Source organism: Eptesicus fuscus, chromosome 23 (genome assembly GCF_027574615.1).
Source record: "Eptesicus fuscus isolate TK198812 chromosome 23, DD_ASM_mEF_20220401, whole genome shotgun sequence".
Taxonomy (NCBI): Eukaryota; Metazoa; Chordata; class Mammalia; order Chiroptera; family Vespertilionidae; genus Eptesicus; species Eptesicus fuscus.
Genome location: NC_072495.1, coordinates 9,756,526 through 9,779,915, shown reverse-complemented (window position 1 = coordinate 9,779,915; position 23,390 = coordinate 9,756,526). Strand labels below are relative to the sequence as shown.

Genomic DNA, 23,390 nt, shown 5'->3' with positions numbered 1-23,390 from the left:
ATTCAAATCCTGGGCTATGAAATGATCTTTCAGCTACCGCTATCTCTGCAAAAGAGAATCTGGGCCCTCACAACAGGCCACCGAGTAATTTCTTTGGATTAGTGTCAACATAGAAATGCAAAAGGAAAAGTCCAAGGGACCCCCCAGTTTGGAAAATGCTGTCTTTGACTGGCATGTTCCCATTGGCATATTCCAGAACTTTCTTCATTCCTGTCTTACAGGACTCAAAACAAAGGACTTGTGAGGGTCTGATGGGATTGAGGCCTCCTGCTCCTTTCTTCCCCTGGATCTCTCAGCTCCGCAACTGAAGTGGCCCCATGCAAGGTTCCCCAGGGAAACTGAGTTTTCCGCTGGGACCTTGGGACTGCCCCCTCTCCTTGAAGTGAGAAGCCCAGCAGGCGAGGCTCCTGTATGTTATTGAGGCAAGAAATACAGCCTAGAACCCTTTCTGTAAAAATAACCTCCCTGGCTCCTCCTTTATGGGTGAGGGAAAGTGCTTAAAATGCTTAGAGGGAATAAACAGCTTTTAATGAAGTTACATTGCCACATAATGGGTATCATAAAATTGCCTTCATACTACAGGGTCCCAGGATGGCATTTATTATCGACTGCGCCGGAATAGTCTTTGCAGAGCTCCGGCAGCTGCAGAGAGAAGAATGCAAAAGTCTCCTTAAATTACCTGATTGAAATAACCGGCAGAATATTCCGCCGGGCCGCCGCATGCCAGGGAAGCCGCCTTTGGGGTGGTCTGTCAGAGGCGGTTTGCGCATTCTGAAGAACACAGGAGTTTCATTGCAGCAAAACAGATGTTCATCTTGTTTCTCCATCGGCTGTTTGATGAGAAATTTATTGCTCTTCCGCTGGGCAGGAGCCCCTCTCGGCTATGGAGTCTATTAGGCAAGCCATCAGCTGGCAGGAAGCCAAGGTGAGGCTGTTTTGATGAAACCCATGAAAAGCCTTGGCTTGGAGGCGCCGGTAATAATGCACTGGCTAGACTCTCCTGATTGGGCGATTGATTGGCCTGATTTGATTTATTGATCAATACCCTCAAATTTGGCGTCTGAGAAGCTGCACTAATCTTTAACTGTTGTGAACATCTCTACCTGCTGGAGAATTAGACCCTGATAAGGAATGTATGAAAGGAATCGGGGCTTATCTTAATCACACACCAGGCCCCAGCACTGCCCGCGCCGGCAAGGGCCCCAGTGCACCGCGCCCCATCGCCAGGCAGGCCGGCGCAGATCTATAAATTGATGGAATTCAAAGCCTCCAGCATCGATTACCGTTATAACAAACAGTGGTGCACAGAATGTCTGATTATTTTTAGACAAAGATTCTGTTCTCTCAGCAGCAATTTTGCTGAGGCTGTCACTGTGTCAGATGTCTACTGTTGATTGCAATTAGATGCAATACAAAAAAAATTAAACTATCTGTATCCTTAGTCTTATTTCCAGTTATTAAATCTCCCTCTTTGTTTGCCATTTCCTCATGGTATCTACAGCTGGATGAAATATTTGGTTGGCAGGAGAAATCCTTGTAATTCAGCAGGGGTGCCATGGCCCACTGGCTCATTGGATTATATCTGATGGTGTGCATAGAACCTTGGGGGAGGAGCATTGAATGGGGGTTTTGTCTATTTAACAGTGTGCAGGGTGACAGCTTTATGCAAAAATGTTTCAGGGCAGGATCGGGGGATAAAAACCAGTCTCCAAAGCCCTCCAGAATGCCTGCCTTCAGTCTCCTGTTTCCTTCCACATCGGGCAGGACCTAACCAGGGGTGTGCCCCCATCATAGGGTGAGGGAGGTTATCCAAGCAACTGAGCTCATAGGTTGGCGCCACTTGAAGTAAGTAATTCCTCCAAACAGAGACCGCACTTGGGACCCCTTCTGCACTCAATCATACCTGAAGAGCAGGCTCCAGGTAATTGTGGGTCTGAACAAATTAAGCATTCCCTTTTACTTAGTATATACGGCCCGGCGGCCAGCATCCTGGTGTTGGGCACATGCATCCATCATCTTGGCGCTCTCCCGTTGATCTCTCATCCCAGAGCCATTAGCCCCAGTGTCCTTGATGGTGGAACAGCTGAAACTCGAGACCGTTAGTACTCGATGGGACAGAGACCAACGCTCAGGTGACAGAGCCAAGGCCTCCCGGTTCCCAGAAGCCAGCTCCTCTTGGAATAGGCAACTCCGGCTAGTTTTAGAACATTCATAAATGGATGGAGAGGGAGGGGGTGGCAGCTTTGACTTTGGAGTCAGCCAAGGGGGTCCTGTGGGAATCGGAAGGGAGGCATTGATCCTCAGAGCAAGAGCGGTCAAAGAACATGGCCCATGTTCTCACCCGGGGCAGATGTTCAAATGCCCCTTCAAGGTCACTCCAGGGGAACTGGTGAGGGTTGCTTTAAGCTCCCTGAAGGCAGGGAAGGGGTCATTCTTGTTCTGTAATAATCAGAATAATACCTGCCACTTATTCATCACCAATTGCCCCAGATTCTGTGCGGAGCACTTTCAAATGCATCTTTCTCAACTGCCCGGTTACCTTGCGTGGTTGGAAATAATTATTCCGATTTGGCAGATGCATTGAGCAGCTTGCCCAAAGTCACATAGCTAAGAAGTAGTGAGGCTGGAAGTCATCAGGTTGGTTTCTGGAGTTTGGGCTCTTAACCTCAATGGAGAATGCTCAGTAAATATCTGTTGAGTGAATGAATGAGGCACACAAATCCAGTGGGGACTCAGCTGGGCTCTGGGATAGCCATGCATGTCAGGACTGGCCACCACTGCAGGGGAGAAAGAAGAAATCAGAAATATAGAAATTTCAATTACCTCCATGGGCAGGCCTGATGTTGGGGCCTCCAGGGCTACTGGAGACAGCTCCAGCTTTGTCTTCATGGGCATAGAGCTGTGCCCAGGCTCCAGTCCCCTCAGAGGAACTAGGAAGCTTCTGTGCAAAGGGTTGAGGGGTCTGGCAATAAGGAGAGGCAAAAAATGGGGTCTCAAAACAGGGTGAGCTCATTGGTCACTGGTCTTGGAGCCAAGACAACCATGGACTGGGATAATGCACTGGTTAAGAATTCAAACCTTGAAGCAGGTAGACCTTGGTTCAAACCCTGGGGTCATCACATTCTTAGCTCTGTGTGACTTCGGGCAAGCAGTTGAACCTCTCTGGGCCTCACTTTCCCAATCTGCAAATAGGCCTAATAATAGCACCTTTCTCTCAAGGTGACTGTGAGGTGATATGTGTCAGCCCGTACACAGTGCCTGGCTCATGCTGTTTGGTGGCAGTGATCATTGGTTTAGGGCATTCAGGGACAACCAGCACCCCTATGGACAGTTGTAACAAACTCATGTAGAATTTTAAGCCAGGGAAAGAGGTGTCAGGTGACTTCTCTGAAATCACAGAGCAAGTCCTTGGCACATTCGACATCTTCCTTGTCACCCTCTTCTGGACACACTCCAGTTGTGCGTGTATCACCTCCTTTTACCTTTCACATCTCTGCTGTCCTGACCCTCTGTTAAAAGTGTGGCTAATAGTTAAAGCATGGCTGCGGGGAGAGGTAGTCTCTCATGCGGTTGGTGGGAGTGTCAATTAATGCAGTTCAGTTGGAGAGCAAGCAGGCAATATACACTGAGTGGCCAGATTATTATGATCTCTGAACGCATAATAATCTGGCCACTCAGTGTATATCCTATATAATAAAAGGCTAATATGCAAATTGTCCCCTCGACCAGGAGTTCCACCAGCAGGCAGGCTGGCCAACTGCCCATGTCCCTTCCCCAGGCCAGGCTGGCTGGACCCCACCCATGCACGAATTCATGCACCGGGCCTCTAATATACATATATATATATATATGTATGTATACACACACACACTGAGTGGCTAGATTATTATGCATTCAGAGATCATAATAATCTGGTCACTCAGTGTATATTACATTTATATATCACATCCTTTAGATGCATCCTCACAGGGGCACCAAGATGAATATCTCAGTGCATTGGTGAAGGACCAGTAGTAGTAACAGCAAAGTCTGGAAATAACCTGAGTGTCCATTAGTTAGGGATTGGAAACAACCTAAGTGTCCAGGAACAAGGGATCAGATACATAAAATAAGATACCTCCATGCAGAATACTCTGTGGCTGTAAAAAGAAGACAGATACTCTTTATGTATTGATAAAAAGAGCAGGCGAGATAAATTGATGAATTCAGTGAAATGGCAAGTTGCAGAACATGGTATGTAGCAGGCTGTATCTGAGTAAAACAAGAGAAAGATTATGCTTATGTATTTGCCTGAATATGAATGAAATGTTGAAATATCTTTGAAAGGACACAGAATAATGTGAACACCTCTGGAGAAAAAAAGATGTTTTAATGTTAAATCTTTCTCTGTTGTTGCAGTTTTTATCATATGTACTAGTATATATTACTTTAGCAGTGTAAATTTTTTGCTATTTAAGAAAAACTGGTATCTGTAACAAACTGGATTCTTAGAATCAGACTTGGGAGCAAATATTGGCTGTTACTTACTGGCTGCTGACTTTAGATAAGGAATAGGAATACTACACCTCAGTTTTCTTGTCTGTAAAATGGTGACTTTATGGGATGGTGACAGGTGTGAGTGAGATTGTGCATGTAAACCAACAGAAGTTATTGTTAGCTGAAAGGAAGTGATGTTTATGGCAATGCTGGGCCCAGAGCCCTAGGTAGAGTGCCCAGCTTGATTCTTTTTCTTTTTAAATCAAGTTTCAAAGCAATGAGTTGGTCCTCAGCCTCTTCCAAAGTGACAAATGAAGGGTTTTGGGGTGGGGTTGGTTTTGTTTCTTTGAGTGTTTTTTTTAATATTACCAGAGGCCTGTTGCACGAAGATTCGTGCAAGAATAGGCCTTCCTTCCCCTGCTTCGCTCCCGGACACCCGGGAGCCTGCAGGTCCTCACTCCCGGCCGGAGTGCCGCTCCTGTATCTCTCTCCACCACCGCCCTCCCGCTCATAGCAGGCTTCCTGCCCTGCCCGGCTGCTCCACGCCTTCATATGCAAATTAACCCATCATCTTTGTTGTGTTAATTTGCATACTCACTCCTGATTGGGTGATGGGTGTCGTGGAGGCACGGTCGATTTGCATGTTTCTCTTTTATTGGTGTAGATTATGGGACTTCAACCTCTTTGATGAATTTCAGTCCATGAAAATTACTTAACTTTTTTGATGCTCAGATTGTCCCACTTCTCACCCATGGGAGTCCCTTCAAATTGTCCCTTGGGGTCTTGACAGTTTCCTCACCTGCCATTAGGGATTCACAGTCCATTTTTACAGTTCCCTTGAGGCAGGTGGGCAGGATAGGTGTTGGCAATGTGGAACAGGGTATACTCAGGCCCAGCTTCAGTGTCCGATTCTGCCCATTTCTTAGCAGTGTACTGAGCCTCTCTTATGCCTCCGTTTATGCATCTGTAAAATGGGGTTAATAACAGTGACAACCTGCAGTTAATGATAAATTACATAATATACGTATAGCCTTTAGCACAGAGCTTTGCACACAGTAATTAGTTAATAAATAAGATGACATGTGGAAACACCTTGCACAGTGCCTATTTTATAGGGAGAGCTCAACAAATACATATTCCTTTCTTCCCTTTTCGATGGAAAGTTTCAAAGGGTCTTTTGGTCCTCCCAACCCTCAAAGCTGAGGAGGGTTTCTCAAAGTACATATTCAAAGATCTCATCCATGTCACTCTTTCTAATGAACCTTTTTATTGAAAATGCTAGCCAGAGAAAGAGATCAAATTATTTTTAGAAGTTGTTGTCCCACTCCCTAAGACAACATACTATTTCTAGGGCTGAGCCCCAGTGGAGGCCTCTGAAAGCCATTTCCAGTCCTTCTCAGGATGCCCATGTGACTCCCCAATCCTTACCTGAAATCCCGCTGGTGACATCACCTACACCTCCCATGACAAAGCTGCCCACTGGCTCAGGTCAACTGAGGGGCCTGGGTCCCTCAGAGAACTGGATTGTTATGGCTGCCAGTCACCCCACAACCTAAAAGCCATCGATCAGATATTTTCAATGAATCACTCTGTTTTTAAACTTGGCCTTTCTGTCTCATTTTCTTACGTCCCTCAGGACATATTTTCAAAACCTTAAGTGGGCCAGCCAGACTGTGGCACAGCCATTAAAATCAGTAACAACTGAGCATCAGGAGGCGTTCAGGAATGCTTTGTAAAAATGTCTTTGGGTGCTTGAGCCTACCTCTTGCCTTGCTCCTGCAGCAAGTATTTATTGAGCACCTACTGTGTGCACTTTTCTGAATGGATGTTCTACTTCAATAAATAGGTTACTAATACGAAGTATCCGTAACATTAGAAATAAGGAACAGGTGAGAAATGGTAGCCCAGGAAGAGGATTACGGTGCATTGGAGGAGAAGCAGTGGGAGGGAGGGCCAGCTCTTTTCCTTCTGCCAAGGAGCCAGGCTGATGTGTGTGTCAGATGCTGTCACAAGCCTAGGACACAATAGTGAACAAGACAGACACAGATCCTGTTATCAACATTGAGCAGAGGAGACAGCAAGAAGCAAGCAAACAGAGGTGTATCAGGATGCTTCTGAAGGAAGCCACCAGTGCCCAAGAGAGAATAAGAACAGGGTCCCATGTAGGCTTCGTGGTCAGAGAAGACCTGGAGGAGAAGTTACAGGAAAATCTAGGAGAAGAGGTCCAGATGAGGGAAACAGCAGGTGCAAAAGCCCTGAGGTAATCAAATGAAAGTCAGTGTGGCTGGAACACAAAGAGCAGGAGGCATGGTCACCAGCAGAGAGGTGGCAAAGCCAGATCACACCCATATTTCTGGCCCTAGGCAGAATCTGGGACATCAGCCTCAAGAGCGGTGGGAAATCACTGAAGAGTTTTTGACCCGGGAGTGATGTTATCTGATTCACATTAGGGAAAGCACCCTTGGGTGCTGTGGCAGAACTCATTGTTGGGAGGTAGGAGCAGCAGGAAGATGCGTGCCTGGCTACTGCACCAGTCCAGGTGAGCAATGATGTGGGCTTGGTGGCAATGGAGATGGCAAGATGCAGGCAGATTCCAGAGTACTTTGGACAGAAGAAGAACTGGCTCCCCCTCCCGCAACTCTCCCCTACTCTACTCCCCCAGAACAGTCATTTGGAGAAGTGTACACGTCCCAAAGGTAGAGCTTGTCAAATTGCCACAACTGAACACACCCATGAATCAGCACTGAGATCAAGAAATGGACCTGGCCCTGGCCAGGTAGCTCAGTTGGTTGGAGCATGTTACAGGTTCGAACCAAATGTTACAGGTTTGATTCCCAGTCAGGACACATGGGGCGGGGGGGTGGGGGTGGGGGGTGGATAAACCGATCGATGTTTCTCTTTCACATCGATTTCTCCCTCCCTCCCTCCTTTCTCTCTCTCTCTTCTCTCTCTCTCTCTCCCCCTCCTCCCTCCTTTCCTTCCTCACTCTCTCAAATCAATTTTAAAAAAACACAAACAAACAAAAAAACATATCTTCAGGTGAGGTTTTTAAAAAAGCCATTCCCAGCCACCCAGAAGCATCTCTTGTATACCTTCCAATGCCCCCCTCCCAAAGATACAACCACTCCCCTGACTTCTGACTATATTGATTCATTTCCTGTTTTTGTGCCTTATATAAATGAAATCATCAAATGTAAAGTCTTTTGCATCTGGCTTCTTTTGCTCGATGTTACATTTGTAAGGTTTATCAATATTGTTGTTTGTTGTTGTAGTTCATTCATGCTCGTGTCTGTACTATAGTATTCCACTGGGTGAATATGTCACAAATTTATTTATCCATTCTACTGTTAATGGGCATTTGGGTTGTTTCCAATGTGGGGCTATTATGAATAGTGCTTCTAAGAACATTCCAGACCAGTGCTTCTCAAACTTTAATGTACTCATGAATCACCTGGAGATCTTATTACGGTACAGACCCCAGTGGAGTAGGTCTGGGGTGAGTCCTCAGTTCTGGCATTTCTCACAAGTTCTCAGATGAAGCTGATGCTGCTAGCCCACGACCATGCTTTGAATAGTGAGCTCTATTTTGGTGAACATATTTCTTGGGGTAGGTACCTAGAGGTGGAATTGCTGGGTCATACAGGTCGGCGTATATTTTGTTTTAGTAGAAACTGCCAAGTTGTTTCCCCAAAACCATTTGACACCCCCACCAGTGGTATATGAGAGTTCCAGTTGCCCCACATCCTCGCCAACACTTGATATTATCTCTTTCATTGTAGCCATTCTGATGGGTATGTAGAAGTATCCAGTTGTGGTTTAAATTTGCATTTCCCTGATGACAGTGAGATTGAGCATCTTCTCGTGTGCTCATTGCTATTAGGATTTCCTCTTTAAGGAGGTGCTGGTTCAAGACTCTCGCCCATTTTTCTATTAGGTTGTCTCTTTTTTAAAAAGAAGTTTTAGACATTCTTGATGCTGGACACAATCCTTTCTTAGGTAAACTGCACATACCTTCTCCCACTCTGTGGCCTTGCCTTTGCACTCTTAATTTCACCTGTTCTTTTTAATTCAACAGTTAACGCTTAAGACTTGTGAGGGGTGAGGGCAGAGTCCCATTTTGCCCTTCATAACTAACTCAGAGACTGTCACCAGAAGGACTGTTCCCTCAGCTCCTTGCTCACGTACATACTCACTGACTCATCAAAGAGAGGCCTCGCCCCAATTCCTCCAACTACAAGCTGCTCAGGCCATAGCATCCCCTTAACCCTGATATTCCTTTGACATCTTTCCACCTCTGATAGTTTTGGGCCAGTCTACTAGGTCATCCTTCCTGGACACCAGGTAAACACCTGGCATTATTATCAGCCACAGATCCCTTGTATATTCCCAAAGGCAAACCTCTGAGCATGGTTGATCCCAGGCCTGCAGGCTGGAGGAGCGAAGGCCAAAGAGGGGCAAGCAGGCTGCCTATGTTCATGTGGGCCTGATTTAATTCTCCACATTTTTTAAGTGTTCAAAAAGGTCCTGAAACAGCAAAGGTTTGTGCTGTGTTACATGAAAATACTAAATGAATGAGTGAAATAAGAATGAGTAGATTAGTGAGTGAGTGAGTGAGTGAGTGAGTGAATGAATGAAGTGTGTGCTAAGGAGTTTCGACCTGGCTTATCTTTAAGGGATGGGAGCTGGAAGACAGCATTCTTTTGTCCATGTGGAGAATAGATTGGAGGGAGGCAGGAGGGACGAAGGACGTGAGGGGTGTTAAGGATTACCCAGGCCCCAATTTTGGAGCCTGTTGTCTCCAAATAGGCTTTTTAAAATATATATATTTTTTTTTATTGATTTCAGAGAGGAAGAGAAAGAATCATTGATTGGCTGCTTCCTGTAACACCCCACACTGGAGATGAAGCCCACACCTAGGCATGAGCCCTGACTGAGAATCAAACTATGACCTCCTGATTCATAGTTTGATGCTCAACCACTGAGCCACGCTGGCTGGGCTCCAAATAGGCTTTGGCCAGCACAAGAGTCCCTGACATAGCCACCGATTGACTATCCCAAGGTGTTTTCTACAGTGGAACAATTTGAAATAATTAAAACGTCACAAAATGTCTTTAAACATGCTGGTAATGGACATAAGAAGACACTTGTAAAGTGTAATCAGTTATTAGCAGCTGATCAATTATCTTCATGGATAGCTGTTGAGAAGGGGGGACAAAGAGAAGCAATAATAAGCCCCTTGATTAACTAATTTGAATATCTTTGGAGAACAAATTCTGAAATTTCTTTCTATTTTCTTTCCTGCTATTATAACACCAAGCCGCACATCTGCTGGAAAAAGGAGGGATAGAAATGGTAATGAGCATTATGTTGTGAACTGGCTCCTTGTCTGGGATCCTGGGAAAAAGGAACTGGAGGTGTGGGGGTGGTCGACCAGCTGGCCTGGGGACCTTATGCTGGCTGGAAGGCAGTCAGCTCTGCCCCCCATCATAGGCGGGCACAGGTTGGGGTGCCCATCTGGGAAACAGCACAGATCCTTGTGAAGACCTTCTAGGGTTAGCTGGGTCTGCGGCAGTGCCAGGATGGAGTGGACAGTGAGAGAAACCTACATTCTGGTTCTCAGCCTTGGGCTCCTCCCCAACCTCTGGGAGTTAGATTTATAAAAGGTGGGGGTGATAAATCTGGAAGGTTAAGGACCCCCCACATTTCCAGAGGTCTCTCATTCCACGGACAGCATGGACGTTGTATCAGTGGTCATCTAGCTTGTATTCATCTCGTGGTTAAAGCAAGGCTGTGGGTCAAATCCAGCTGTGCCACCTCAGCTGCGTAACCTTGGGCCTTAACCTCTCTGTGCCTCAATGTGCTCCTCTGTGTAAGGGAAATTATAACAGCGCCCACATCAGAGGATTGTTTTAGCTCAAGTTCATGTACATCATAAGCACACTGTAAATAGAAGCCATCATTATTATTATTCTCTTCATCCTGTGTAATTAACAAGTTAGACTGGAGTCTGCAAACTGGCAGCCCAGGGTCCAAATCCCCCAGTAAGTCTGTTTTGTTTGGCACAGACTGCATTGTTGATTTTTTTTTTCCTGAATTTTAATACATTGGGAGATTTTCAAATAAAAAATCCGGATTTGGACTTTTCTGTAGAATGAGATCCTCCAACCCCACTGGGCCTACAATCCTCTGTGGCACCAGTTGGCCAGAACTGAGTATTGCTGTCTGCTTTCAACGGGACACTTGTCTCCTATTCTTCATGCCCCACCCTGGATATCACCTGCCAGGCCCTGGCCCTCACCTGTAAGCCCCATGAGGTCTGCTGGGAATAGGTCAACCTAGATCCCTGATGTAAGTGCTTAAAGCACATTTGACTTGATGGGATCAGCTTTGGCTGATCTGCTCTTTGAGTCTCCCTGCCTATATTTCCCCCAACTCCTGAAGAGAATTCTGTTTCTGCCTGCTCCCTCACTGTCCTCTCCCCCTGTTTTCCCCGCCTCCCCTACATGAGATGTTCTGCAGGCTCACACACACAGGGGTGTTGAAATGCTTCGCTGAGCAGCTAGTCTGAGGCCCAGTGTGCCAGCCACATACCATCCCATGGCCGGTACCTGCGGCCACTGGTCTAATTCATCTCATTCAGACAAGACCTTCTGTATATTTAATTTGAAGCTGTTATAAAAAAAAATTGTCTGAAACCACCTTTAAAATTTCTCCCACCCAACAACTTTTTCCCCTCCCCTGACTGTTCCATTGCTTAAAAATGGCTTAACCAATTTAGGTTATTTTTAGAAAAATGCCTGGCATGTTGGCTGACAACCTGTATTCTAAATTTCAGCCTGATACAGAAAAGACAGAGTTTATAAACCCCTAGGAAAAAAAAAGAAAAAATACTGCTTCAGGATAGAACTCATCTGAAACTGACCCCATGGGTTCTGGCCAGCAGGACATCAGGTGACCCAAGGGATGGGTACCAGCCACCAGCTCGTGATTTCAAGGGCACAGAATGAAATTTGTTCTTCTGAGCTTTCACCAGCACCTCTGGGAAACCTGGATACAGTATCCTGTGGACTGTGAGAGGAAGGACAGATAGACACTGGTTTAAACCCTGGGTCTGCCACACTCTTTGTCCTCAAGCCAGGGAAGTACTCTCTCTGAGCCCTCAGTTTTGCCATCTGTGACATGGGGTTGCCACTTCAGGAAAAATGCTGACCACGGAGTCTGATGGGCAGTGATGCACCCAGTGACTTATCCATAAAAGTGTGATGGTATCATGATGGTCCAATGGAAAGAGGGCCCTGAAAAGAAAGCTAACGGGTTATAAATGGCAGCTGAGCATAGTTTTCCCTACCTCCTGATTTCTTTTGAGATTTTAAAACAGCTCTATTGAGTTATATTTACATATGGTAAAATTCACCTATAGTACATGTACAATTCACTGTTTTTTAGTATTTATGGAGCTGTGTAACCATCACCACAATTCAGTTTTAAAACGTTTTCATCACCCCAAAAAGATCTTTTGTACCCATTTACAGTTGCTTCCTGATTCCACTCATAGCCCTAGGACACCACAAACCTACTTTGTATGTCTCTAGGTTTTCTGATCATCTATACTAATAAAAGGGTACTATGCTAATTAGACTGGACATCTTCAGGACGTCCTTCCAGACAAAGCCACTGTGGCAGGGGCTGAGGCAGAGGCGATTAGGGGCGATCAGGCCAGCAGGGGAGAGCAGTTAGGGGCGGTCAGGTCGGCAGGGGAGGGCAGTTAGGGGAAACTGGCAGTTGGACATCACCTGAGGGATTCCAGATTGGAGAGGGTGCAGGCCAGGCTGAAGGGACACCTCCCCCCACACCCGTGCACGAATTTCGTGCACCGGGCCACTAGTTTTATATAAATGGGATCATGCAATATGTGGTCTTTTATGTCAGCTTCTTTCATGTGGTATTATGTTTCCAAGATTCATCCATATTGTAACAGTTCTGAGTATTTTTGTTCTTTTTAAATATATTTTTATTGATCTCAGAGAGGAAGGGAGAGGGAGAGAGATAGAAACATCAGCGATGAGAGAGAGTCATTGATCAGCTGCCTTCTGCATGCCCCACACTGAGGATCGAGCCCACAACCCGGACATGTGCCCTGACCAAGAATCGAACTGTGACCTCCTAGTTCATAGGTCGATGCTCAACCACTGAGCCACGCTGACTGGGCTATTGCTAAATAATATTACATTATATAGATAGGCCACATTTTGTTTATTCACCAGTTGATGGAAATTTGGGATGTTTCTACTTTTCGGCTATTGTGAATAGTGCTACTATGAACATGCACGTACAGGTCTTTGTATGAACACATATTTTCAATTATCTTGGGTAGGGAGTGAAATTACTGAGTCATAAGGCAAATTTATATTTAACTTTTTAACTAACTGCCAAACTCTCTTCCAAAGTGGCTATACCATTTTGCATTCCCACCAGCAATATATGGATGCTCCAGTTGCTGTGCATCCTCACCAGTATTTAGTCATATCTTCTTGAGATTTGAGCATGCATTTTTGGCACCTGGCTTTAATCAGGGTTTGGTCTGGGAATTCTGGGAGCCACTGGAGCTTGAAGAGAAGAATGACAGGCAAGAGACATGTGACACATGGTACACATCTTAGATGTTGTAGAGCAATGCTGTTCAATAGAACTTTTTGTGATAATGTCAATGATGTATATCTGAACTATCCGATGTGATAGCCACTAGCTTCTGAGGTTATTACGCACATTGACATATGGCCTGTGAGACTTGGGAACTGGATTTATAATTGTATTTCATTTAAATTAATTTAGATGTACTAAGTTTAAATAACCACACAAGGTGTTTACCATATTGGACAGTGCAGTCCTAGAAGTTCAAGATCACTGCTCAGTATGTTCAAGGTTCTTGATGAATCTTTCTGAGGATTGATCAGAGTTCAACTCTTTTCTTCACAGATAGCTACTCTTTTCTTCATAGTTACAACATGAATGAATGGGGTAAACATGAGACTTGGGGGTTACAGGTCTGCATCTGTCCTAGAATATCTCATCCAGAGTACGGTGCTTCAGGGTGGAGAGAGAAGTGCCAGAAGTTGCAAATCTGGGGACTTAGGTGGAGATATGCTTGTAGCATCAGGAGAAGAGCATGGATGGGCTCTGGAACCAGGAGACCCAGCTTGAAATCTCAGCCCTGTTGCTTATCAAGTCTGTGACCTGGGACAGGTGACCTGTCCTCTCTGACCCTGTCTCCTCATCTATAGAATAGATTGGTAATATTGCTTTCAAAAGACGTTGTAAGGCTCAGAGAAGAATGACTATAAGTTCCTTAGCACGGTGTCTGTCACTTAGTACATGCAGAAAACTATCAGCTTCTGTTATTATCTTTATTGTTGTTATTCTGCCCAGTCCCCAGAACTATATAAATACCATGTAACTCCAATAACACGAGAAGTGACCTTGTCTACTGTGCCACTGCTGGATTCCCAGCTCCTGGAACAGCATCTAGCACAGAATAAGCACTCAAATAAATGCTTGCTTGATGAATAAATGAATGAATGAATACTTGACATGCCTACCCTCCCTCCCTTTTAACAGAAGAAGATGCAGAGCACAGAGAGTAGTTGCCCAGCTGGACCAGAGGTGTTAGCCCTAAGAAGGTGTATAAGGGGTCCCAGCACCTCACCTGACACCCACCAGAGTGGGGGCTACTTTGTTTTCTTGGTGCCACGAGGTTTTACATTCTGAGAACTCCAGGATATAAAAGAGCAGTCAAAAGCAGGAGGAAGTGATTGGATGTGGCTCCCGGTTTGTGGCAAGATAATTAGGTGCTTGATTGGCATCCTCAGCTGCATCAAGGACAGCCTCCTGCAGCAGGACAGGGGTGTTTTCCTGCCTGATGCTTGAGGGGACAGGGGGGCCCTGGAGGTGGAACAAAGCACTGAGTTGGGGGCAACTTCAGGGGGTGGGGGTTTGGAGCACAAGTTGGCCAGCCCATCTCTTATTTGTTCATTTATTCATCATTCATTCATTCAACAAGTATTGAACACCCACCATGTGGCAAGCATTGGAGTAGACACATCAGTGACCCAAACAAAGTCTATGTCCTTATGGAGCTGACCTTGGAGGAGGGCAGGCAGTGGATCTTGCAATAAACAAATAGAAATGTAACTACATAAGTATGTCGGTGACAGTGCCATGGAGAGAAATAAGCAGAGAATGACAGTTGTGGTAGGGAAGAGGTGCTTGGTGTTTTAAATAGGACCGGCCTCTGTGAGAAGATGATATAAGAGCCAAGATCCAGAGGAGGCCAGGGGCAAACTCATATGGAATTCAGGGGGACAAGGAAGCATTTCAGGCAGAGGGAGTTGCCAGTGCAAAGGCACTGTGGAGGAATGTGCTTGATGTATTCAGGAGCCAGCAAGGACCCCGTGTTGCTGGAAGAGTGTGAGGGAGGGAAGAATAAAAGGAAATAAGGCCAGAGATAAATCACATTGAGCTTTGATGTCATGGTAAGCACTTTGGCCTTGATGCTGAGTCAGGTGGGAATCATTGGAGCGTTTGAACAGAGGAGAGACAGGATGTGACTTAGGTTTAACAAGATCCCTCTGGCTGCTTGGTGAGGAAGAGACTGTAGGAAGGTGAGTGGGCGGCAGTGGAGAACCCAATGAGGCGGCTTCTATGGTCACCCAGGCAGGTGATGACAGTGGTCTGGCCAGGGTGGCAGCAGTAGAGAGGATGATAAACACTGTAACCTAGGGCCTGAGGGTTGGCAGTGGCCCCAGCCCACACTCCAGACTTGGACCTGCTGCCCTTCTGGACACCTCCTGATGAAGCCTGGACACTCTCCTGGCCACACTGCTGAGAGGGAGGGATTGCCATGACTCCATTTAACAGTGGTCACGGTTAAATACAGAGAGGCCACGGGTCTGCCCAAGCTCATGGAACCAGTAAGCAAAAGCATCAGGACTTTAACCTGCTCTTTCTGCCAAATGCCGGCTCTTGGCCTGCCTCCAACTAAAAGCAAATTGCTGCCTGGATTTTCTGGAAGCCAGAGCTGTGGGAGCTTCTGAGAGGGTTTGATGAAGCACAGCTTTAATTGTCTGTGTGCTCTATGTGATCAAACACTTTATGTGGGCAGGACCCGAGTCTGGCTTGTCTTGGCAACATTGTAGGCACTTAAAAATAGTTGAGTGAGTGAATGAGTAGGTGGGTAGGTGTGTGGATGGATGGATGGATGTGGATGGATGGATGGATGGATGATGGATTAATGGATAGACAGATGGACAGACTGACTAGGCCCAGCCATGCTCCTGTTCTTCAGGCCACATGAGTCCTTGGTGAGGACAGACAGGTTGGGAAATGTTGCCCTAGCAGTATCTGGAGGAAAGAACCCAGAAAGACATAGGTTCAATCCCCATATCACTTCCCAGTTCTGTGACCTTGGCAAGTAGCTTTGTCTTTGCAGGTACCATGTGTAAATAGTATCTGCATCAAAGGATCATTCATTTGCTCCCTCAACAGATGTTCTTGAGAATTGTTAGGAGAATTAAATGAACTTTTGTGTACCAGTTAGCATGGACAGAGTATACATAATAAGCCCTCTTTGGGACAGTTATTATATAACTAGAAGCCCGATGCATGAAGATTCGTACCAGAATGGGCCTTCCTTTCCCTGGCTGCCGGCACTGCTTTCGCTCTGGTCCGGAGCCGCCTTTCTACCTTCCTACGCTGCTCAGAGGCCCAGAGTGACCGTGTATACAAATTAACCGCCATCTTTGTTGGTTACTCACTCCTGATTGGCTGTGGGCGTTGAGAAGGTACGGTCAATTAGCATGTTTGTCTATTATTAGGTAAGACATTTGCCAAGAAGTTGTTGGCTGTCTCACCCACACACCCAGGCCTCAAGGTTGGGTTCTTTGACCTGAGTGTGAACTGTCTATCACCTGGGCCCAGCTGATGGAATGAAATAAAGCCAGCTCGGCTGGGAACTATTTCTCATAGGCACCTCCCCTTGCCCTGGCCTCAGATAATTGGCCCAATACATCTTAGCATCTGAAATTTACATACGGTGCAGGGAGTGATGGATGGCTCTGGCAACCCAGACTGTCTCTCAGTGCTGCTCAGTTATCCATCTCAGTGGGCTGCGGAACCATCCATCTTGTCTTGTCTCCTTGCTCGTGGCAGGCTAGCATGTGCCCTCCATCCCAGGTCATCTCCCCAGCTCCCTTCCAGAGCCAGCCTCTGAGGCCCCTCTGAAGGCAACACTTACATCATGCCCCACAGCATCTCCTGAAACTCTCCTCCTCAGTGTTTGCCTGGTATTCTAATAGCAAAACCCTGAATGGCTCCATGGACCTGAGATGCAGAATGGGACCCCACCTTGCTGCTGCCACAAAGGATTTCTTGTGCTTATATCTACTAACAGTTATTCATTTAAAAATGTGCATTGAGTGCCTACAATGCACCTGGCATTCCATTGGAGAGTGTGAACACTGAAGACACTAAGCACTTTACTTACAATCTGGTTCTCAAGGGGTGCTCTTAATAACATTATGGGCATAAATTTTTATCCCCATTTTACAGAAACAGAAATTGAGGTTGAGTCATGTGTCAAAGCCAGAATTTGGACCCAGATCTATGGTCTCTGAACCATGTCATTGTTCACCAGACAGACCAGATTCTTTCAGAGCTTCTGACACCTAGCATTCATTTATTCATTCATTTGACCAACAAACATTTCTAGAGTGCCTGCTGTGTATCATGAACTATTCTAGGCACTGAGTACATAATAATAATGGAAGGACCAAAATAAGTAAATAAAATGTATAGTGTGCTTGATAGTGTTACATATTAAGGAGAAGAAAACTACAGACATGAATAGGAAGACCAGTTATGAGGCTGTTGCAATTATCCCATTCCCTCTGCCTGGATGTCTGGTTTCTTTGTCTGACACAATCATCCTTCTGGTCCCAGGTCAAATGTTCCCACCTTAGTGGCCCTTTCCCCCAATCACAGGAAATCACCTTGCTCTCTGTGTTCCTTTCATACTTTATTTATACTTTTCGTATATTACTTAAGCACACAGTATTAAGGTTGACTCATCTGTCTTCTCCACTGCACTGTGAACTACTCAAGGACAAGGACTGAGTTGGTTGATTTCCATATACCAGTGCCTAGCACTGTCCTGGCACAGAATTTGGGCTCAGTAATTAGTTGGATAGATGATTTAGATGGGGATGGATGGATGGATGGATGGATGGATGACTGATTGATAACTAGTAGAGTGATTGGATAGATGGATGTTGGGTGATCAGTTGGATGAGTAGATGAATGGATGACTGGTTGGTTGGATGGATAGATGGATAGTTGGATGAATAGATAAATGAATGGTTGGTTAGGTGATTGGATGGAGGTCAAAGAACTTCCAGCCTGGGCACCTCCTTAGTGGGTACTGGCAGCCCCTGCTCAAGTTGGGAACTACACAGTGATTTAATTAGAAGAGGTGGGTAAAACTCTACCTCTCTCCCTTGCCCCATCAGTTTCCATACTCATCTCAAATATAGGAGACATATTAGGGTTTCACACTCCTCCAAGCTTGCTTTGGAGGAAATGTCTCAACATGATGGCTTTTCCCCCCTTTTACTAGAATTATTTATGCCCTAACTTGTCTACTTTGATTTGTGAACTCTAGGTACATATTGCCATCTCCTTTATCTAATGTCTAGCACACCAAAGATGTGCCAGATGGATGGGATGAAGAATGGATGGATGGATGGGTGGGTGTGTGGCTAAGGGCCTAACATCTCTGGTTGCATCTCCCAAGTTGTTTTCTATAAACAATTTCTGTGTAAGATTTCACTTGAAGAAAAGGCTCTAGGGATTTAAAAGATAAAATCTGAGGTCAAATATCAGAAAGGGTTATTAACAGGGTCATGAAGGAGATGCCCAGGCTTGGAGGGGAGGTTCTGGGAAGTCTTCCTGGAAGAGAGGCCATTTAACCAAGACAAAAGGATGACTAAGATCAGCTGCAAATACAGAATGAGATCATTTGGATTGAGGGATGAAGTCTGTGGAGCCATGGAGAAGGGAGACCTCGGTGCATTTGGATTTCTCTACAAGGAATTCAATCTGGTTGGGAAGGAGAAAATGGGAGGGGCTAGCAGGGATCCAGTGATGCCTGAATCAAAAGTGTGAAAATTGTCCTAAGGTAGTGAAGAGCCATAAGTGGTTTTTGAGCAGGGAAGGGACATAATGAGGAAGACTTTATTTTCCTTCATGAAACTCTTAAAAGCATGGAAACACCTGAATTCCTCACTTCCATAACCCTGATCCCTAACAATTTCTGCATTTTTTTTGAAAGGCCTTTTCTCAGAGTTGCTATTAGGGAGACGTGTCTGAATGTGAGTCTTCAGAGCTGAGCAGAGTGGGGGAACTGACACAAACATGCACAACTCAGATTGTGTCTTACGTGTGTCTCCCCTATAAGAACACAGCATCTAGCTCAAAACTTTGTATATAGTTAACATTTTGGGTTCGGCTGTTAAATTTCTTTTAAAAACTATTCTTGTGAGATTCCCAATCCTTCCTGGTTGAACTAAGATTGTTTAACTTGCCTCCCGGTAGGTAACCAACAGTTTTTCTTCCCCACCCAAAACCCACCCTCCCCTCTTAGGAAATCCAACCTCTTAATCAGCTCTGTGGCTTGGGCAGTAGCCTAAGTTGTCCTTGTTTCCTCATCTTTGAAGTGGGAGAATTGGGTTGTACTAGTGTTTGCTAAAGTGTGGAGCATGCACCCGCTGATGGGACATGAGATAATTATTAGCAGTAACTAGACCTGGCTTTAGAAAGGATTGACTCATGTCAGGAGGAGCAGTTGGTTATCCATCCTCAGTGCCCTTCCATTATTTCTCATTCTGACGATAGAATAAGAATTACCTTTAAGCAGTACTCACTAGAAGGGGGCATGAGGGAGCCTTTTGAGGTGCTAGGAATGTGAACATTCTATACCTTGATCTGGGCAGTGGTTATAAGGATGTAAAAATTCTATCTTAAAATTGAACTTAAAGTTATGCATGTCTCATTCAAAAAGAAATAGGAGTCAATTGAAGATGTAAATATTAAGAAAATAGAAATTCATGTTGAATATGAGCATGGCAAAATTCATGCAGAGGGAGAGGTATGTGTGGTTGAAGTTTGGACAGTGATGGACTGGACAACTCAGAGGTTTCTTCTTGCTCAGACGTTCTGAGACTCCTAAGTCCCAAAGTTGCCCAGCACCCTGATGATGGCAGACCCTAGAGAGTGAGGGGTATTGTTTGGGCAGTGGGCACTTATAGGCTAGCCGCACAGCTGTCTAGCTGCTCCTGGTCCTGGGTGCAGCGCAATCCCGGCTTCCTTTCTCTCTGCACATTGGCCCAAGCCTCAGCTGCATCTATCATCTGCTTCAAGCTCATTAAAATTATTTCTTTTTAGTTGCAAATGGGCTGTTTATGATGATCATTATTTGAATGGTCTGCGCCGGGCTCCGGGCTGTCTGTCTGCTGCTGATGGCCTGTTAATCAGATGAGTCTCCACCCTGCCTGGGCCTGGCCCAAAAGTCTAGGGCTGTGTTAATCATGGCTCCCTGAAGGTGGGGGGTGAGGAGTGGGGGCTGGGGTGGGAGAAGATCCTGAATTCTGCTGGATCATCAAAGGGGAGGCTAGTTGTGTATGTGCGCCGTGGTTCAGACACTCATTTCTAAAACTCCACTTCAGACCAGTTCTGGTTTATGTGGATGAGAGTTTTTTCTGTTTCTTCGAAATACAGTGCTGTGAGCTTTTTTATTTTAAATGTGTTTATTTTTAAAGACTTGTCAATTCTGTCACTGGCCCACTTGCCTTTGTTGACGTTCAAATATACTACCTTTTCGGGTGGAAGAGAGAGGGTGCTTTTTAATGCCTTTCCTTAGTACAGTAAAACTTGGCAATATTATTTCTATCTCAACGATTTTATTTTTATTTTTTGGTGAGATTTTTACTGACCTGTGAAATCTAAAACTATTAGAATCACTGATCTAGTGTTTTCTGAGCTCTGTTTACCTAAATATAAGATTAATATCAGCCAACGTTTATTGAACACTTGTGCTTGATGCTTTTCACATTTGTATCATTTAAAACAAGTTCCCTGAACATCCCCCAGCTGGTGGGGAAGTGGAGTTGAAGTCCTGTAAAGACCAGGCCATTACAGACTTGCCTTTATAATCCACCAAGGAGATAATTCACACCTGAATTATTAGAATAGACTGATTTATTTTTTAGTCCCTGCTTGTATCACCTAACAGACACATTAATGTGTTTGTTACATGAGATAATGTATACAAGAAGCTTACCCTGGTGCCTGGTATATGTAAGCACTCAATAAATGATAGTTATGATCATTATTGTTGTTGGTAGTGAGCTTATCATAGAAACAAGAATTTAGGGTTGAAGGACGGAGCACATTTAGGCAAAGTTGAGAAGAACATGGACGTCAGTCATACTGTCTGCTCCTCTAGGGCTGAGCAGAAAAGATACCAAGATCTGGGCTTGCGTGGGGCCAGAGCTGGGGCTCTGCTGATATTTCCCAGCCTGATCTCGCCTCTGCTCTGTCTGAATTGTGGACACAGCACCCACCAGCAGCCAGGGAGGTTAGGGTGGTGGGAGCCAGTGTAGTCACATCAGGCAGTTGGACTTATCCTGCTCTGAGATTTTCTTTAAGAGCCTGGGTTGGATGTTTTAAATGAGGAATTCAAGTTCAGCCCCCCACCAGGAATATTGGTTGCTGTGGTGCAGGGGGGGGCAGTGTCCCAGATATAAGAACATAGTGTCAGATACATAATAATCCAAAACTGGATGGTGTCAACTCAAGCTCCAATTCTGATAGTCCAATAACAGTGTGAAAATCACATCTTTGTCTTCAGGATAGATGAGAAAAACTAAGAACAACTGTGAGCACTCTGCCACACCAGTTTCTTCTTTCCTGCCAAGTGAGGTTCTGTCCACCTGGCTGCACCACCTGGTTGGTGTTTGTCTACTTTTTATTAGCCCTATTGCTGCAGATACAGATATCATCCCAATCGTTTGGTTTGAGGGTTGTGATCGATTATAATTTCTTTATTGGTAACTGATTATTTTTAAATGATGATAAACCAAAAATCTTCAGGTTTTTTTCTTCTTTCACCTTGAGAGACTGTTAGAAACTGTTTCTGTTTCTCTCTCCCATGACACCTTATTCCTCATCTGGCTCAAAATTCCATGGGGCTTTTGCACCCTAACCGGGGGTGGGGGTGGAGGGTACCTTTAAGTTTGTGTACCCACTACTCTGGCACAGGATTGATTTCAGCACCTTGGAGAGCACCGCAAATCATATTCCCATGTCACTATTTTTTAATCCCTAACTTTATACTTAGACCTCTTCCCTTCTAGTCTCATGATTTTCCAAAGAGATTAAACATTTCTCAAAGAAAAAAAAATAGAAATTCCCTCCCCGATTTCTCCCAAAGGCTCCACAGGCAGAGTCACTTATCCTGGGTTTGGGGTGGGCTTTCCAGCCTCTGATGGGTATGAGGTTTATGGTGCTATGGTGAACTGCTATTGAGCAGATTTACCGACTCTCAGACATGATATAAGACAATTACCATGCATTTCGTCTCTTAGAGGGAAAAGGATTTGCAGCGGGTTAATAGTACTTTTATTTCATTATCTAATGGTAAAAGTGTTTCATTGTGTGTGCAAGATGAATGCGTATTAGATTTGACAAATGGGGTCTTTCAACGCGGTGCTGGGCCTCATCATAAGAGTTCACCCTAGAAATACACTCGCATCTGCGTGTGTGTTTTTAATAAATCTGATTGCAGAAATTTATTGCATCACCGGATTTAGGAAATTATAGGGCTTGATTGCTGCAGAAATAATCGGGTGATACAGAAATGCTCCTCGAGTTATGGTCCAGGGGAAAAAACCCATCTTGGGATGGTACAAGAAAGCAGCAGACCACATAAACAGAGTGTTTCTTGAATTATGCAAATGAAATCCATGACAGCTCGTGGTGAATTGTACACCCCTTGTGAAACTGCCACTATTAAAGTGAAGAAAGCTACAGAGGGGTGATCAAATATACATGTACGACCAGCAGACATTATCTGTTACGTGTGTTAGCTGGAGCATCCACCACTCCATCTTTCATTCTCTTTTTCCCCCTCGATGGTATGTCTTGTAAAAACCTGGTCCGCTGCCTTCATTGCACATAAGCAAGGCTCCTTCTAATCCATTTCTTCTGAATCCAGGAGTCTTCGATGAAATATTTCTTACACTTGAAGTGAACCTTAAATGACTTACTGCAGGATACACAAAAGGTCAGCTTGCTTCTTATTGGCACCTTCATTTTTCCAAAATCTACTGAAATTAAAAAGCCATCTATATCTTAAAAGGAGTATTTATGAACCCTTAAGTGTAAGTAAGTCATAGTTGGAACAGTTCCCACTTCTGATATATGAAAGCTGTCGACAGCACTTTCTTACACTATAATATGCCCATACAATATGCCGCACTTTACTATTTTGACACGGTTTGGAGATGTTTTCTACAGTTACTGACAAGCTTATGCCATCACTCGTTTGGAAATTTAAGAGGTGGGGCAGAGGGGTGAGGGAGAGATGGAAAAAAAAAACTTTATAGGAAATTATTGATCTGGCCCAACTTCCGACCAGCAAAAAAAAGCTGTCCTGGATTTTTTTATTGCATCCCCAGTTTTGTAAATTATTCATTTGTGCCAGGAGTCAATATCCTGTCTTTTCTCAACTTTTTAAGTTAAGAAAACTTGTTCATAATGCTGTTTTGTATGATAATTAAAAAGGAAAAGGAGGGGAAAAATCTTTT

At 44.9% G+C, this 23,390-nt stretch overlaps 1 protein-coding gene across 1 annotated transcript in view; it reads left to right on the top strand.

The window, feature by feature from the left end:
* Window positions 1–23,390, top strand: part of CUX2 (cut like homeobox 2) — a 211,514-nt gene that overhangs the window by 108,372 nt on the left and 79,752 nt on the right. The window lies entirely within an intron of this gene.